The 12,707-nt window shown below is 40.4% G+C and overlaps 2 long non-coding RNA genes across 8 annotated transcripts in view; one reads left to right on the plus strand and one right to left on the minus strand.

The window, feature by feature from the left end:
* Nucleotides 1–3,714, minus strand: part of LOC128124645 (uncharacterized) — a 38,506-nt gene extending 34,792 nt beyond the window's left edge. For both annotated transcript variants that reach the window (XR_008222925.1, XR_008222924.1), the window contains exon 1: nt 3,364–3,714. This is a non-coding gene — a long non-coding RNA (uncharacterized LOC128124645). The remainder of the gene's footprint in view (nt 1–3,363) is intronic.
* The window catches only part of LOC128124643 (uncharacterized), a 181,150-nt gene continuing 170,183 nt past the window's right edge, over nt 1,741–12,707 (plus strand). The window contains exon 1 of one of the 6 annotated variants that reach the window (XR_008222921.1): nt 1,741–3,399. This is a non-coding gene — a long non-coding RNA (uncharacterized LOC128124643). The remainder of the gene's footprint in view (nt 3,400–12,707) is intronic. The other 5 variants (XR_008222922.1, XR_008222919.1, XR_008222923.1 and 2 more) reach the window with 5 other exon arrangements.

Genomic DNA, 12,707 nt, shown 5'->3' on the forward strand with positions numbered 1-12,707 from the left:
AAAAATGGGAAGATTCTTAATTATGTCATCATGGCACACCCTGGTACTATGGTACTCCACCTAGAACATCTATAATAGCAAAAGGGAAGTAGAGAAATTAGTATCTTCATGCATTATTTTAGGTATTTTGGAAAGTAGTTTGGCACTTTCTCAAAATATTAAATATAGGATTGCCAGATCACTCAGCTATAGATCCAATATAATTTTTAAAAACTGATGTTAACAAAGAAAATCTTTTACATTTATCTTGGTAAGATGATTCATAATAGATTAAAAAGCTTAATGTTTTTTAATTTTTGAATTAACAAACCACATGTGCATTCACTGTTCATTCAATGTAGCACCATTAATCAAAAGAAAGGAATGAAGTACTGATGCAAGCCCTGTCATTAATGAATGAATGTTGAAACATAAATGTGAAAGGGACAAATCACACAGGACTTAACAGTGCTGGCCAATCTGAAATATTAAGAATGGGACTCCCCAAAGATGGGGAGAGGAAGAGATAAGGTGAGTGGTGGTGAGTGAATTCACATTGTCTCTCTGAAGCCAGAAAATCAACTTTAAAGCTGAAATTTCTTCCTGAATTGTGAACATACTGTCAGAGGAAAATGAGGCTCACACTCATCTATGATTTCCCGGGGGGGAGCGGGAGGGGACAAATCTGCTAAGAGGTGTCTGTATTTTAATGTAGATACTTTTCTTTCCTTTTTTTTTTTTTTTTGGTTTATTGAAACATGGTCTCTCAATGTAGCCCTGGCTATCCTAGAGCTCATTTTGTAGATCAGGCTATCCTTGAACTCACAGAGATCCACCTGCCTTTCTCCCTAGTGCTGGGATTAAAGGCATGCACTACCACCATCTGGCTGAATGTAGATTCTTAAACATCTAATCCTGCAAGGGTTTCCCAAATCACAGGATCACCTTCAGCCAAGTGCCCCTTGATGCTCTAATGCCCTTTAATAAATTTTATAGGTTTCCAATAAAGAGTATAGCAGGGCTTGGAGATCCAGTCCAAGCACTATTCTGACTCTTCACTTCCTTAGTGAATAATCTGAAAATTTCCCCTTGTTGTTTCATGTCTAGTGGTAAAATAACAAAATTTATGTTGGAGACTTACATTATGGTACCACAAAATATTTTTCCTCACGAACATATAAGTCATGGAGTAATGTCAAAAGAATTTGAATGGCTACTGCTTTGTAGAAATTACTAGTGACTGATGACAGGTACTTGACCACTCTGAATCATACAACTGTAGAAGAGTCGAACACTGGGAATGACCACACTGGGTTCATGTGGTGGAGACATTAAAATATTTAATGCAAACTTGGTCTATAAGCAGAATTGCATCCTTCAAATGACTGTTATTTCTTGCTATACACATTTTTGTTATTATTACAAAGTGGTATGCCCTTGTTAATATACACCTTAATAGTCACTTTTAAAAATAAGGAGGACAGAACTCCAGAGGCTGAGACAGGAGGATTGCTGCAAATTTGAGGATTACTTAGGCTACATAGCAGAACAAAACAACTCCACTGGTCTCCTTCCCCCTTGAAATCTGAGCTTTAAATTTCCATAGGGCTGTTGATGTGGTGGTGGTTTTCTTTTCTTTTCTTCTAAAATACATTACAGGAGGGAGCTACTTTGTGTCTGACTATAGCTATGATTATTGTAGATGTTACTACTGCCAAAAGGGTTGGCATTCACTGAAAATATTAATAGTCCTGTTTTTTTTTTTTTTTTTTTTTTGTGGTTTTTCGAGACAGGGTTTCTCTGTGTAGCTTTGCGCCTTTCCTGGAACTCACTTGGTAGTCCAGGCTGGCCTCGAACTCACAGAGATCCGCCTGCCTCTGCCTCCCGAGTGCTGGGATTAAAGGCGTGCGCCACCACCGCCCGGCTAATAGTCCTGTTTTAATGGCTTGAGATTCTCACAACAAAGTTCTTCAGTAAGTGCACCTTTAAGTTTAGCCTCATCAGTAAGAAAACTGGAACAAAATGGTAAATTCTAAGGAAATGCACTGCTTTTCCACCCTTTATAGAGTCTGGGGATAAATGCATTATTTTATCATCAAATACTTCTTCAATACTGAGTTTATAGCAGACTGTTTTTTGAAATTTTTCCTTATAAGTGTCTACTTCAGTACATTGATTCTTGAATGTCATGTCCATTTTCTTCTAACACACACACACACACACACACACACACACACACACACACACACACGCACACACACACACACACACAGAGAGAGAGAGAGAGAGAGAGAGAGAGAGAGAGAGAGAAACACACTCATTTCTAAATCTCTGTATGTGAAGTCAGCCTTTCTTTTAAAACGGAATTTGCAAAATGGTAGAGTGCTTTAAAGTTGTGCTGTTTCCTTTTTCTGACAAAATTCCTAAATAAAGCTTGTTAAACATTGGATGCTTGATATACAGCATTTAGAAACTACACAAAATGCGGTGGTAGATAGGGTACTCTGCCTTCTCCCCCTACCATGAGTTAATGACAATTGTCTCTGTGGTCTTGCTGAGGAGTTTGCCCGCAGGAAAACGATCTGTAAAGGTGTATGGACTCCAGCAGCCAGCTGCACACTCTTGAGTAGCTGACAGGCACAGAAACCAGAAGAGAGAGAGGACCCACAGGTACGAGGACCCAGATCTGCGGACCTGGTGTTGGTCCTGGACCCTTTCCGTGATAGAGACCTCCTAACGTCACCTGGGTAAGGGCGGGGCTTCTGATCTGCCCTGACTGCTGCTCCACTCCATTCGCAGCAGGTAAGCCATTATGCATCTAATCAGAGCAGTATTTTCAGCTTACTCTCCAAGCAACATCTCTGCAAAAGCAGCTCAAGCTGGTAAGAGAGACTTCTGCTCTGGACCCTAAAGAGTCTGGAGTCCTTCCCAGCGAATTGTCTCTCAGCCTGCGGAGCACGCCAGCTCAATTACAAGAGAAGGAGGTTGGTCCTTGCCACCGCCCTCCCCTCCTGTCTTCAGTAAGAGCGGGGAAGAGGAGATCTTCTTCAGAGAGCACGGGAGTGACCAAGTGCAGCTGGCTACCAGGGCAGCGACCAGGGCGCGGGTCCTTTCTCCCTCCCGCTGCTATGGCCGCCCTGTGCGCGCTGAGCCCAGCGCTGGACCATCCTGGACTTGCCTTCTGAAGCGTCTATCAGTGTGTTTGTCAGGGGACGGGGAGTGGGGAGGTGGGGAGGTGGGGGTCGGATCTCTGGAGAGGGCTCCCGGCTTCCTATGGAGAGAGGTCAGTGAGCAGCGACTGACCAGACCAGAGGAGGCAAAAGAGCAGGTGCGAGAGAAGTACCCCCAGAGGGCGGCCACATGAAATTCAAAGATGCACACTACCTGCTGTGCTTGCTGCCTGCACGTTCTCAGCACTAGGTGAGTCCAGAAGCTTGAGACCCCAAGCCAGGTGGCTGCTCTGGTCAGGGGAGAAGCACTTCCCACCTAAACAAGATGCTAGCTGAGTGATTAAGGCTCAGAATCCTTGGAGAGAGCAGAGAGCCCTTCCACAATTTCCCCAGGTTCCTGGCGAAAGTCTCAGGATTGCCTCCATTCAGGGATCAAGAGCTTCTCTTCAGAGCAGAATGAAGACACCCCATCCCCCAGCCAAAGTTGAGAGAGAAAGGAATGTCCCCAGAGTGCCTGTTTACATTAGACCCCTGCTAGTAATTAGGGACTCCGCCCCCTCCTCCCCCCCCCCCCCCCCCGCCCCCCCCAGCGTCCTAGTTCCCCAGTGGAGGGAATTCTAAGTTTTAGGGAGCCAGGGAAAGCAGAAGGTACTAAGACTTGTGCAGTAGTCCTGAAACTCCCAGGTGGCTTCCTTTGGCCATGTTTAAATTTACAAGATAGTACCCAGACAGAGAAGTAGCTAGTTGGGAACAATTGGGCACTGTGTTCCATCACTGGCCGTGGATGAGAATTTCAGTCCCAGTACAGAGAACCTATTTTTAATGGAGATTTCAAACGCACTGACTGAGAAGTGCTTTATGACTGCTGCTGAGGATTGAGTCTCAAAGTTGCTGATGGATTTTCTTTCCTCTCTCACAAGCACAGCACAAGAGTGAGTGGCCTGTTTCAGTTCCTCGGACTGAATTTATTCTGCATGCCTTGAGCACCCTACTGGCAGCAACCCATTTCCCTTGGCCTCTGTGAAATAAAATAACACACACAGGGTGTGGATTCTTTCAAATTCAAATGAATGGAGACACTAGCTGATTGTATAACTTACCAAAAATAAAGGAGAGACACACAACTGTACAAGATTCAGAGAGAAAGGATGAAGCAGGCTCACAGGCTCTTAAAAGCAACATGATGTAGTCATGCTCCTGCTTTTTGTAGATGTTTCTTTCAGGCCTGCATAACCTAACTTTCCTTTCCATGCAGAAACTGCTCCATTTAGCTCCAAAAATTGATAAACATGGTCTTTCCTTGAGCACAACCCAAGTGACTTTACAAGACTGAAATCAGAATTGAGTTTTATTTTTTTTTAAGATTTGCTTGTCATTGCAATTTATAATATACTTTTTCTTAAAAAAAGAAATCCACTGTTTTTCATTTTTAAAAAATAAGACTTCTGTAAATAATGAGCTCTTTTGAATAATATGGTAAACACCAAAAAAACTTATACAGTTTTTCTTCCAGTCCTTGCCATTTGCTCTCACTTTCTGCTTTAATTTGTGTATTCTTTTGAAGAAGGGGCATTTCTAAAGTTTCTACTTAAGTAGATGCCAGTCAACATACTCACTAAACAGTAAATGGTGGAACAAGGGAAACCCAACCTACAGTGGTATGAAAGACAGTAAACATCTCTTGAATTCCCATAGTCCATTTTCTTTTTAAAGCAGCTGCCATTCGAGTAAGCAAGCTCTATAGTCTCCACCCAAAGCTTGTTCTAGTTCCTTAATGCAGTAGCCACCAACTTCCCTATCTAGGAAAGAATTAATTTCTATAGGTATCATTAAGCCTGAAGGTCAATACATTTATTAGAAAATTTTAAATTATTCTTATTTGAAATTAGACAGGAACATCCTATGATATTGCATTTGAATTTTACAAAAAATACAAGATGGAATTGAAGAGTGAATTTCCATAATTAGTAACCATTTACATAATTGCTCTGGGCCATTGTCACTTCTGATGGTGAACATATTTGAAAATGAATGTGACATTGTCAGTGTGTCACTTGCCAGAAGAGTATGGGCTTTAAAGGTCTATCACGGAAAGCTACTCTCCTTCCAGTGTTCAATAGTTCTCATTGTCATGTGACAAACATAAAGGTTAAAACCCAGACTGCAAAGCTCTGTCAAGACTGTCACATTAGTCAGGATGGACCTGCTGCACTGTTGAGCAACACGGTGGGTTCAGCCACGGCCACATGTGACTGGGATTTCTGTCAGCTAACTTCCTTAGTGGTTCTTTATAGGAAGCGATTGCACTGTGTTGGATAAATCCACAGAGGGTGACAATTGCCACTTGTTGACTCTAAAGTTCCTTCTAAAGTGCGGGGAATGTGGAGCTGAAACTCTTGATGTGGAAGTACATTTGCCCTGCTGTGTGTCTCTCTGAGTAGAGCTCCTCAGAACTGCTTGCCTTTTCTGCCATAGGCCTGATGTTCACCTCTTTCTGGAAGGAACAGAATGACTACTTTGAAACAGATGCTGTGGTCAGTTGAAGATAGGTGCTTTATGGTAGTGTTCTAGCTACCAGGGTGGCAATTCTCAGATAATTCAGCCTTTTAAATAGGAAGGATTGGTAACTGTCTGTTCTGTTTGCTCTCCCCCTTACCATTACAACTAACAACCCTATAGACGTCAAACAGACATCCCATAATTCCATCAGCATGAACAATATCAGCACTCCTGGCTTAGACTTACTTCATTTGTTCTGAAAGAAACACAAATGTTCACCTTCATTCTGACAAGCATTTTCCGAGTGAACCCCATGGAGCCTTAAAAAAAAGGCATATTGTCTCTGTTGTTTAGAAAGCACATAGAAATATAAAAATATAGTCAAGCTAATGGTTTGAAAATGCAGCTCATACAAAGATCCATTTCATGTGTGCACAAATGCATGTGGTCAAAGAACACAAATGCATGAGAAGGTTAAAGAGCTTTGGAATAGAATGGTTGTACTTTTCAAATAGTTTTATTCTACAGGAGGATTGAATTGCTATTCCAAAGCAATGCCTACACTTCAGAAAGAAGTGTAGGGACTGAAAGAATGGTGGGGAGAGAACAGTTCTTTAGAGTTCTTCCTGAAAAGGAACCATGGAGTGCTGGAGGAGGCTTGTGCATTAGCTGCTGAACCTCGGTTCTTTTATGCTGTGTTCATGCTCCTGATGCCTTTGAAATGAGAACTTTGGAATGAGACTTGAGAAGGAGCAAGGAACAGCAGGGGAAGAGTGAAAGTCTACCAACTTCTGATGGTTTCCCATCAGGAACAACTTTGAGCAGATGGTTGGTTATTGTCCTCCCAGTAGGAGTCACCTGTGAGGTCTCCTCTGGGCCCTTGATCAGCAGCTGTACCACATGCTTCTGTGGGAATCTGTTTCCAGATGACACTGTGCACCATGAATGCACAAGGCTCCCATCTCTTCTGTGCCTTATTCCAACCTCAGGATGAAGCTGTTATGTATGCCCAAGGAAGAGAGGACACCAACAAACTCATTTATACACAAAGACACTTTTAAGGAAATGCATTTGATATAGAAAGGAGTTTCACTTTAACTACAGTGAAATGATGTGAGGTACTGAGTTTCCCCACCCAAGTCTTTCACACAGTGATTCTGATGCACAAACTTTTTTTTTATTGTTAAGAATGTTTTTAATCATTCCACGTACCAACCACAGATCCCCCCTCATCCCTCCTCCCACTCCCTTCTCTCAGCCTTCCCCCATCCGGCTTATCCCCCATCGCCTCCTCTGAAAAGGTATAGCTTCCCATGGGCAGTCAGCAAAGCCCAGCACATTCAGCTGAGGCAAGTCCAAACCCCTCTCCCCACACACTTTCAAAGAATTGTATCATTTAATCCCAGAAGTGTCTTTAACAGGTGTGTGTGAAAGACAATGAATTTGCTCCTGAGGCTGCAATTCCAGCCCGAAGTACCTATTTCCAGTAGCACTCTTTAAAGTGCCATTTTTTTTTTTTTGGAAACTCTTTGTAGATCACATTTTCTCTGTGACTGATGGAAGTGACAATTCAAACCTTTATGTATTGACTGTGCAATTGTACCAAAGCAAAATCCATGCAATTGAAGGGATGAACTTGACCATCCAACTTGTAAGCAATGTACCTGGGATTGCTGAGATGTGAAGTGACATTTTCTCCTATGTGATTTGTGACATCATATGTGTAACTGTTTCTGAGTAACTGTTAGAAGATTTACTAAAAGTCACTTTAATAGATGGGGCTCAATTATTTAAGTTATCCCATGAAACAGGTAGTATTTAAAATTATGATTTATTCCATTGGAAGTATATATAAACAGAAAATAGGTGAACATAAGTTTATATATAAACAGAAAACATATGACTATTCATTATCTTAGTTTTTTTCTGTGATGTTTTTATTTTCAAAAAATGAGTTTTCTGTGTGTCAGTCACTCAGCACCTGAGTCACTTTACCAATAAAGTAGATTAGTTATAACTATATATCCTCTATAAAGACATACATACAATTATTATATATTACAAAAATTTGAATAAGTAACAGCCATCATTTTATATAAAGCTCCAAGTGTGAATTAGGAGACAATAAATTGTACCAAGTCAGATGTTTCAGTTGTAACAACCTGCTTTCCAATAATAGCAAGATGAAGGGTGTTTTATCTTCAGTCTCAACATCATGGAGTGTGAGATAACAGGCAGACTTTAGACAGTGGTTTATCTTCATATGCAGATTATTTTATGTAGCAATATTACTAATCACAGACCCACCCAACAAAGTTGTTGTAAAAACTGAACTAATTCATGAGAAGAGTTTAGAGTGTTCTGTGGAACGAAGTAAGTACCCTGTGGAACTGTTATCAACTATTAGGAACATTTTCATGAAATTCTTGTGTACTGACATAGAAAAATAAGATAAATCTCAAATGCAGATCAGTCGGATGGCATCCAACTAGCAGGACACTCTTGTCATCTAAAACAAAAAAATGATAGGGAGAGAAAGGAATCAGGGGCAGTGACTGTGACTTGGTATCTGGGCCCCAGTTCTTAAGATTGTTCTGCTGTCTCAGTGTCTGGTTGATTCTGTGTACTTTGCTGAACATTATGAAAATTAGAGGTATTTACTTTAAACACAGAGAATGTGATTTAGCTCAAAAGCATATATTTAGCTGCTTGGGTTTCTGTTTACAATATAATTGCATGTACACTGTGTAAATCATCATATCAAATTAAAGCCATGAGCATGAGCACAGGTGTCAACGAATAACTAAGATAGGTTGTTTTCAACACATGGGTAGATTTAAAAATTAGTTTGACTTCATTTTCTACTTATTCATTGCTTTCATTATCCATTAGTAATCTTTAAATTTTATAAACACTCAAAAATTATAAAAAAATACACATCAAGAAATGATCTAGGCCAGGCGGTGGTGGAGCACATCTTTAATCCCAGCACTCAGGAGGCAGAGGCAGGCAGATCTCTGTGAGTTCGAGGCCAGCCTGGTCTACAGAGAGAGTTCCAAGACAGGCTCCAAAGCTACACAGAGAAACCCTGTCTCAAAAAACCAAAATAAATAAATAAATAGATAGATAAATAAATGCTCTATATTATAGAAAATATTTTGAAAACCACTAAGGGAAAAGAAGCCCAGCTATTCCATGTCCTAAGAACCATTGTCTGTGGGGTTCCTACAGTGACTAGCACTCTGAGCAGATTGAGAGCCACAGTGCCCTTGTTAGTTTGCAGATATGATTCCTGAACTGTGCACAGCCATGCTTAAAAATGGACATGAAAAATTTATCTTTTTTTCAACCTATGAATGCCTTGAGTGTTTGTTGCCAATATCATGTGCCAAGTGAGTGGACCATGGAACAGGAAGTGATGTTTAAGCAAGAGGAATTAAAAAGTAGAGTTCATGTTAAATCTACAACAGAGAAAAGGAGACAGTCACAAAAATTCATATAAACTTAGTTTCATAAGAATAGGGGACCCAGAGTTATCCACAGTAAATGACTCCACTCAGACATAAACTGAAGGTCAACCAAGTAATCAGCATCTTCTGCGAATGTGCTCCAAGATGCTGGCAGATGCTCTTAGACCAGAGGAGGGGGCTGCACTGTAGTTATGTCTGAATTTTCTCCTGTTGTTTGGGGTGTTTGGATACCTCCAAGTGTACTTTAAGGAGTCTATTCTTGGGAGACAAACTGTGAGTAAAGGCTCTGTTCTCATTCGAAGCTCTACAGTTTAAAGAGAGAAAACTGGGAGTCAGAGTGGGTGAGATTTCTCTAAGGCCAGAGAGGGAAAGTAAGACAATCCCCAGAACTTCCCAAGGGCTTTCCTCTATCATGTCACTCTGCTCCATGACAAATCTTTTTCGTTATCAGGAACACAAGAACAACTGGTTCCTGCAATGTATTAGGAGGATTCTATTTTCTGTGAATATAAAGCAGTATTAAGGCCGGGAGGTGGTGGCGCACGCCTTTAATCCCAGCACTTGGGAGGCAGAGCCAGGCGGATCTCTGTGAGTTCAAGGCCAGCCTGGGCTACCGAGTGAGTTCCAAGAAAGGCGCAAAGCTACACAGAGAAACCCTGTCTCGAAAAACCAAAACAAAAAAAACAAACAAACAAAAAAAAGCAGTATTAAAGGGGTGTCTCTGACCACAGGTCATCCTGATACACAAGCTATCAGAAAGGGAGTTACAGCAAGGAGAAGACCCCTCTCCTCACTCTGTGTTCTGTTAATTTTAGAAATGAGAGCTGGTCCCAAACTACTCAGGTCACCTTTAGATCCTGAAGGGGATTTATTAGTGCTTTTACACTGCTGTGCACAACTGACTGAAAAGATACGCCCAAAGTGGTGCCTGTTGAACCCTATATTGTAATGTGAAGTGTTATTTTCTATGGCATTGAGATCTGTTTGAAACTATTTCATATAAATGTGCGTCCTAGATATTTGCACAACTACTCCTCAGGGGTTAAATCTACAGTTGTACCATCAAGATTAAGTAAAAGATGTTTAGGTATATTTCAGAGTGTAGCAGGTAGTTACAGCTAAGGAAATGCTAAGGCAGTAAATGCTAAGACAGAGGTAGCTTAGGCTACAAATCTGGTGTTGGTTAGGACACTTCAGACAAGTAACACGTCACTTAGCAAGTTAACTAAAACTGAAGATAAACATATTTATTAAATTAATTTCAAAATTCTAGACAGGTACAGCCCAGATGACAAAACTATAGTCTAATTGATGTTAGTATTCTTCTCCCGGGGAGAAAACGGTGGGGGGCTTTCTAGAAATATGAAGGAAACCCATCTGTTTGGAAGAGTGCACATAGAGAACTCCTAAAAAGAAAACATTGGACTCTAGAGTCTCATGGTTGTTGATAACTAAATAACTGAAGATTGTGATCACTTGGTCTCCCAACTTGACCTCTTTTCAGGTGTTCACCTCTTTCTTAGGAAGTCATGTGAGGACTTGATGCACTGCCACACCTCTGTAGTCCAACTAAGAAAGATGTCAGTAAGGATTAATGTAGATTTTCTTCCTGTCTCCTATGGGGACTGTGCCTTCCTCCAGCCAAGATGAGGGGGAGAACTCCTAATGCCCATAATCTTACTTAAGGCATCCTCCTCAGGTCTACAAGCACGTACCCATCAGTAGCTTATTTATTAAGTGGATGATGGAGTGGAATGGGGAAAGGAACCATGATGTTTGCCCTATTACATGGAATTGCAAAAATCAGAGAGTTATAATCACAGGAATTTGGAATAGCAATTAATCTCTCTTTGCCACCTTTCTTCAGTTGATGAGAAAGGGATAACAATGCCTCTCTCATAATGTTGTCAAGAGGATTAATTTTGATAATATATACAAAGACAAATGACCAGCTCAGAAAAGCACAGCCCAACACACCACCATTATTACATGATTAAAATGTTTTGGCAAGACTTATTTAAGCAAAGTGTTCTCACATTTCAGAAAGTGATCTTTAATAACAACTTTCTCACACTGGTATACACAAACAAGTAAGAACTGGTGGGAAAGATATTTTGAAGATCAAGCCTACCTTAAACTATGAAGACATTTCTTCCTTATCAATGAAGAAAACTATTTATAATACAGTACAAAGGTCAGTTCTTTATCATCCAAACCAGGCCCACTTGGGAAGACTAATTTAAATGTCCATGATATTCACAAGGAAAAAGAAATTAGGGTCACATTATCCCATTCAGTTCTAGAGCCTCTAAATAGTGTTGGCAATATAGTTAAAATAAAAAAATAGAGTTATTAAAAGTATAGTCTAACAATGTCTCATCAATGATTTTGAGGAGAGTTCATTGAGCAGAGTTCATTGTTCAAGCTCACCTGATAATGGCAGACCCACAAGGTACATCAACAGCGAGGAAAAGCACACACATTGACAAGTCTAGGCACACTGAGGACACTGAACTGCTCCTGCTCTGTAGTTCCCCGGGACAAGACCTAGTCTGAATGTGATCAGATGGTCTAGGGAATGCTGGAGTGTCAGAGGGGGTAGGAGCCTAGCACAGGAGAGTTTTTAGAATGTTGTGTGCATGGTAAAGAGGGTTTGAAACAAAAGAAGCGTTCACAACCCATGGCCTTTCTATCTTAAAAATACACAAGTTCCTCTTTCTTATGCTCAAGATCATTCCTGGCTGATCTTTGCAGTAACTGAGCCTTTGGCATTGAGTAGGAAATGGGTAAATCTCTGCATTACAGAAGATACAAGAAGACGTGAAAACTGAAGTGACATGTTGGCAAAAAGCAGAAATGGTTGAAAGCTACACTCTCAATAACAACTGGATCTTTCAACCATTTCTGCTTTTTGCCAACATGTCACTTCAGTTTTCACGTCTTCTTGTATCTTCTGTAATGCAGAGAGATCCAGTTGTTATTGAGAGTGTAGCTTTTTTCTTTCTTCCACAGGCAGAAATGTAACAAATAAATTCACAAGAAAAGTGGGGAAAATTGTTCTTTTCCTGATACTGTAGTTTGGAATGTTATAGAAATATACTGAATCCTTGCTTCTCAATGTTCTGCACAGATCTTTATTTCAGCTTTATAGAATTGAGAATTGTGGGTTATAGGTATAGTCAATATGGCTGAGGATGAAACAAGCCTCTGGAGATGTTATAAGTACTTACTTGCTGTGAGTTAACCCTTGAGTTTTAACAATATTCACACTGCGCATGTTATATACTTAGGGAGATCTAAACTTTGAATGAATTTAAATAATTAGCCCACATTCTTCTAAAAGGAAAGTATTCAGATCTCAGTCATTTGTTTTGAGGATGACACTATCAACAAAATCTCAATGCTACTTATAGAATCAAGTCTCCATATAAAAGCACACATACAACACAAAAATAAAGAATAAAAGTATTCTAATAACCTACTAATGAGAGCTGAAAAGATGGCTCAATGGTTTAGAACACTTAATGCTCTTTCAAAGGACAAAGGTTCAATCCCCACCACCCAAATAGCAGCTCACATCCCTTTGTAA

The sequence above is a fragment of the Peromyscus californicus genome, unplaced genomic scaffold (genome assembly GCF_007827085.1).
Source record: "Peromyscus californicus insignis strain IS unplaced genomic scaffold, ASM782708v3 Scaffold_4__1_contigs__length_199733344, whole genome shotgun sequence".
Classification (NCBI taxonomy): domain Eukaryota; kingdom Metazoa; phylum Chordata; class Mammalia; order Rodentia; family Cricetidae; genus Peromyscus; species Peromyscus californicus.